The sequence below is a fragment of the Merops nubicus genome, unplaced genomic scaffold (genome assembly GCF_000691845.1).
Source record: "Merops nubicus isolate BGI_N331 unplaced genomic scaffold, ASM69184v1 scaffold14066, whole genome shotgun sequence".
Taxonomy (NCBI): domain Eukaryota; kingdom Metazoa; phylum Chordata; class Aves; order Coraciiformes; family Meropidae; genus Merops; species Merops nubicus.
Window position 1 is genome coordinate 9,549 of NW_008615723.1, and position 5,302 is coordinate 14,850.

At 39.8% G+C, this 5,302-nt stretch overlaps 1 protein-coding gene across 1 annotated transcript in view; it reads right to left on the reverse strand.

Moving 5' to 3' along the window:
- Positions 1-5,302, reverse strand: part of LOC103775175 (bifunctional 3'-phosphoadenosine 5'-phosphosulfate synthase 1-like) — a gene marked incomplete at its 3' end in the record, with an annotated part of 13,087 nt that overhangs the window by 5,644 nt on the left and 2,141 nt on the right. The gene's annotated exons all lie outside the window — the stretch shown is intronic.

Sequence of the window (5,302 nt, forward strand, 5' to 3'; positions counted from 1 at the left end):
AGGTAACATTGGTTGCCCTCTGCATTCCCTGTAAAAGAAGAAGTTGATTAAGTCTCTAACTTCTGAAAGGGTGAGCTGGCAAAGTATACTAACACTTGTTCACAGGCATAAAGAAAGACTTGGAGAGAGACCAATGGAAGTAAAACCAATACCCAATCCATCAGCCGCAGCATGGATCAAAGGGCACAAAGGAAATGAGAAACACCACCCACTGCAAGCCACATTCCTTGTGCTCCTTTTGTGAAACCCAGAATTGCCAGGTTAGTCACCTACTACTTTCAAATACAATTTGAGAAATATAAAGAATAAAAATGGGGATGAACTGCTAGACTAAAAAGATCAAACGGATTCACTTTTTCTCTCCGAGTTAAAAGTTTCTGTCCTAGAACACTGACTTGCTTTTAAGTCTTAAGAGACCTTGTCACTGCAAATCCTGCAGGTTTTGTCCAACTTTCAGTTCAGCAGATACACCTCCAAATCACTCTGCCTTTACCTATGGCATCTTCAGTCTCTAGAACTGAAATGGCCACCATATATTCTGAGTTTTTTAAGAAAGTACTATTCCTAAGCCACCTATTAAAGAATTTAATTAAAAAGATGGAATTTTTGTCATATGATTTTAATTGAAACAAAGCTGTTTACAGACTTGTTTAGAACTATTTATTCATCATAATAAGCTGCTGTACAAATATCTTAGGTAAGATGATACTGGTGTCAAACATTTCACAATCTAAGGTGAGGGAACCTACAGGAAGCTCAGCCTCAGCATTCCCTTAAACTTTTTGGTATCTACCTACATGAACTTTGTTCATAAAAGATCAAGATCTTAAATAACCAGACAGAGCATCAACAAACAGAAGAAAAGGACAGTCCAGCCTCTAAAATTCAATGAAGACTGAATACCAACTCATAAGAAACCACCACCTGCCAACAGGTTATAACCATACAAAATGAAGTTATACTTGCTGATTCTGTTATCTTCAAATCATTTATCTCCTAAAACAAAGTTGTGTTGCCTATGAAGTCACTGCAATGCAGCTAACAAACCAGAAGTCAAAGAGCCAGAAAATCAAAGTCTTTCGTCTCATACTAGAAACAATTATACACTACATAACATTGGAGATCTGTGAGCAAACACATAAATTGTGAAATTCAAAAAAACAAAAAGAATTCAAGTACTTAGCCTTCAATTAAAAGACAGACATACTGTGCATGACGAACATATGCAGCAATTCAGACTAATCCACTAGTAGCAACATCCATTCTCATTGATTCCAGTTGTGCTGTGTTGTACTGGGCACTGGTTAAAGTCTCCAAGCACAGCTCCCATGCCACTGTCTCAGCAAGTTCTTTTACATTAAAACATAAAAAGACAAAAAACACACATACTCTGCTTTTGACTCCTGGCAACGAGTCTGTTAGCAGACTCAAGTACTTTGGAGGTCAAATGTCTCATCCAAGACAACTTCTTCCAGTCCATATCCAGTAAGTTAAACCAGTTGGTTTTGTTTTTCAGAACTAGCAAAGCAGCAATGAAACTGATCAGGGTATTGTGTTACGCTTACAAAACACATGAAACCCTAAAGCAGCAGGCAAGAGGGATTCTTAAAATGATGAAGGGGATGGCACTTTAAAAAATACAAAAAATATCAAGTAGTGAATTAGCAGAAATGACAAACCACAGCAATGAGAAGGCCAACAGATTGCTAGAGTACAAGGCACCCATCAAGTCCAGCAGTGGGTCAATAATCCATCCATACCACAGATGCAGGCATCAAAGACTAAAGGTTAAAGTGCCCAGTTCACATGTGCTCAAAAACCCTTCCCCAGCAGCCAGGGGAAGCATGTGCTAGGCACACAAGACAGCTCAGTACTTCTCCTAGGCAATGCAAAATCCTCCTTATCTTCCTCTTCTATCCTAGCTTTCCACTAGAAAACAGCTTTTTATAGAGGTGCTCTAAGGAGTAAATAATTTAGCAAGTCATTCTCTCTTGGTGCAAACACCACTGGTAATTTTTCCTAATGATGCCCACTTTGCTGCTAGATGATTCATTACCACCACTGAGCAACAAAAGCTGAACATTGAATCCTCAACAATGTAAGTTTTTAATTACTGTCCCAAACACATACACTTACTGCAAATACTGATATGTCACAGAAAAATACTCAGGAACAGAAATCAGTGGCTCACATTGATTGCACTCTTACATTACTTAGCCGGTCTTCAAATTCTGGTACATAAAATTGGTGAGTATCAACTGATGAAATTAAATGGCCATCCAGAATGACAGGAGAAATAAAGAACAGTCATTTCCTTTTACACTATATCAAAGCATCACTCACCTTTGAGATTCAAATTATCAATGTGAAATGAAACATAAGAAAATGAGTGACAGAAAAACTCAATGTGAGGAGCAAGTACTCTTTTTTTAAAACAAAGCTATTTTAAACTTCTTAGCCTAATTACATTCACTGTAATAGTCACTACTGAAAGGACACACTAGATTTTTGTAAAGAGGCTAATGAAAGTGCATTAATTCCAAAGGTCTATTTATCTGCTTTTTTTTTTCCGACCACCAGAAATTTCCTCTCTGACTTGCCCACAGAAATATTTTTTCCACCCCACATTACACATTAAGTGCTTCCACACTATTAATGTAAACATTGCATTTTTTGTATTTTCCTTCCTGCTCACGGTGGTACTACAGAAATAATGCTTCAGTCCCCTGTGTTCCACTGTGAGGGTAATGCCAGATAGTTTGTTTCTCACATGAAATATGAAATGCCATAATAGGCTAGTATCTTTGTACCAGAGACAAAAAAAATGGAGTATTAAAGTAACAAGCCTTTCACAGATGTGCATGGAGGAACTGAAACAATGAGAGCAAGGAAGGAGGACCCCACAACCTGCTGTTCTTGGCACGAAGGTAACCTTGCAGCTCTGCAGGTGGTTGACCAGGGAAGTGAATACAGATGTCTCAGAACTAAGGGAACAGGCAGAAATAAAAACATGGGGACCAAAAGGAAATAGTAACTCTGCTGATTTTTCTATGTAAAGGTTTGCTGAGATAGACTTCAATTTTTTTGTCTTATTCTTGATTTTTTTGCCCAGTTGCAACTATAATTTTTTTGCCAAGGCCAAATCTGAATGTCAAGGCTAAACACCTTTGATGTAAGAATTCACATCAGACACTCAAATGAAGAAAAACAAAAGTCAATATCAAAAGACTGTGGATAGAAAATATTATTGCTTAATTGTTTCATAGTTACCAGTTCACTACAGTGGCATAAACTGAACTCATTCTTCACTACTCCAGAGCAACAATGAAACATTGTGCTTCTACAGTAACTTTACATCGAATGTTAACTTTTCACAAAGCAAGACCTCTGAGGTAGGAAGTCGAGCCTTCAATGGCAAGCAGACACTCCCCAAGCTACAGCACCAACTTGACACAGTTTTGATGATGGAAGCATCAGGAAAGAACTGTGTAAAGAACAGGCATGGTTTCTATAGAAGCCATATATACTCAAAAAGCTGTGACTAATTCCATATTCTTCTTCTCTAGGATGACAGTGTTGACTCCTCAAGCTAACAACTCCTATACGTTAACAGCAGCAACCCATCAGCACCACCTCTGAAATGCAGTCTTATCTTTAATGCCTTCCCCATTTCCCAGTCACCTCAGATACTTTCTAGGCCATTTGCTAACTTGCTCACCATGTGCCTCTTGTAAGCCAGGAACAGCCCGATAACAACACACTTCCATGACATTTATTCTTCAGCACTGATAACTCAACCAAGTCACAGGCTTTGTTCTCTCTCCAAACTGCTCTCCTCAACAGTCAAACAGAAACTGAAGCAGACTGAACATTGCCCATTTTGTGTACATACAAACACAAGCAAGGATAACACAGTTCCAGTATAAAAATTCAACTACCATACATGCTAAAACAATGTCACTTCACCTGAGAGTCTACTTGTTCACATATTTACATGAGGTTTCAAGACCTGTTCCCCAAAAGATCTGCCAGAAACACCTTCTAATAGCTACTTTCTCAAAGTTTGTTTTGAAAATTTGTGCTTTGATTTGGACAACTTTTCTTGAGAAAGAAAGGCAAGCCCAAAAATGATACTTGAAAAATAAGATGTTATACAATTACTAAAAAACTAAGAATTACCATATTCCATATGGATTCCATATTCTAACAGCCGATAGCATTACATTTTTTCAAACTCACAGCAAAAATTCTCAGTTTGCCACGGTGATACAGTAAGGCATCTAAACACCTCTGCATGTAGCACCACCCAATCTGCCAAACATGCTCTGCTGCCACTTAAACAGACAACATCATCTTTGCCAGACATTCTAATGCTGGGACAGTTCAGAAAAATCACAACAGCAGAAAGCAGCCAGAATCCTCTATGGTACTGCAGATACAAGCAACTCTCTGATAATCGTGCTATAGGGAGTCTATCTCCACTTGCCACCTGCTGCAGGAACAACATGGCCAAAAGCAGAGACAGCTTGATCACTAGTGCTGGAGTAGAGTTATTGGTGGGCACCAGAGGGAATGGACAAAAAAGAAGCCAGAAATACCTCTGCTGTATATACTCTTAGGAACAAGATATGGAGCAAATTCTCACTAGATGGTACCTGCAAAATGGTCCAATGCCACAGTCATGTTAGGAATTAGAGCTACACTAAAGAAAGCGTTCCACAAGTCTTCCTATCAAGCTAGTGTAACAGCAGTATTACATAGGATAGAATGCTTTGGGTGGGAAGGGACCTTTAAAGGTCATCTAGTCCAATCCCATGCAGTGAGCAGGGACACCTTCACCTAGATCAGGTTGCTCAGAGCCTCATCAAGCCTGACCTTGTGTTTTGCCAATGACCAGGCCCAACAAAAATGATACTACCAGCAGGAAGATGAACCAATACACAGACTGTATTGTAGACAAGAATGACATTCCATGAATGATTGCTGTGGGTACAAACAGGTCAATCAGCTGGTACATAATTGACACCACCCCCAACGATCTCACAAAAGATGTAACTCAGCCCACAACAGGTGGAACAAACAGAGACCCGAGGTTGCCCACAGTTGGCATGGGAAACAGCCAGACCAGCAAGCTGAACACATAAGAGGAAGGTGCCCACATGGCAACTCTCACCTGATTGACCCGCGTTTGCAAAGGTCTTAAGCAGACTGGGGCCCACTCCAGGGAGAGTCAGGAGGTCTGCCCTGAACCAGGAAGCTCTGTGGAGTGCACTCCACAGACAGACACTCCTGACTCCCTGCA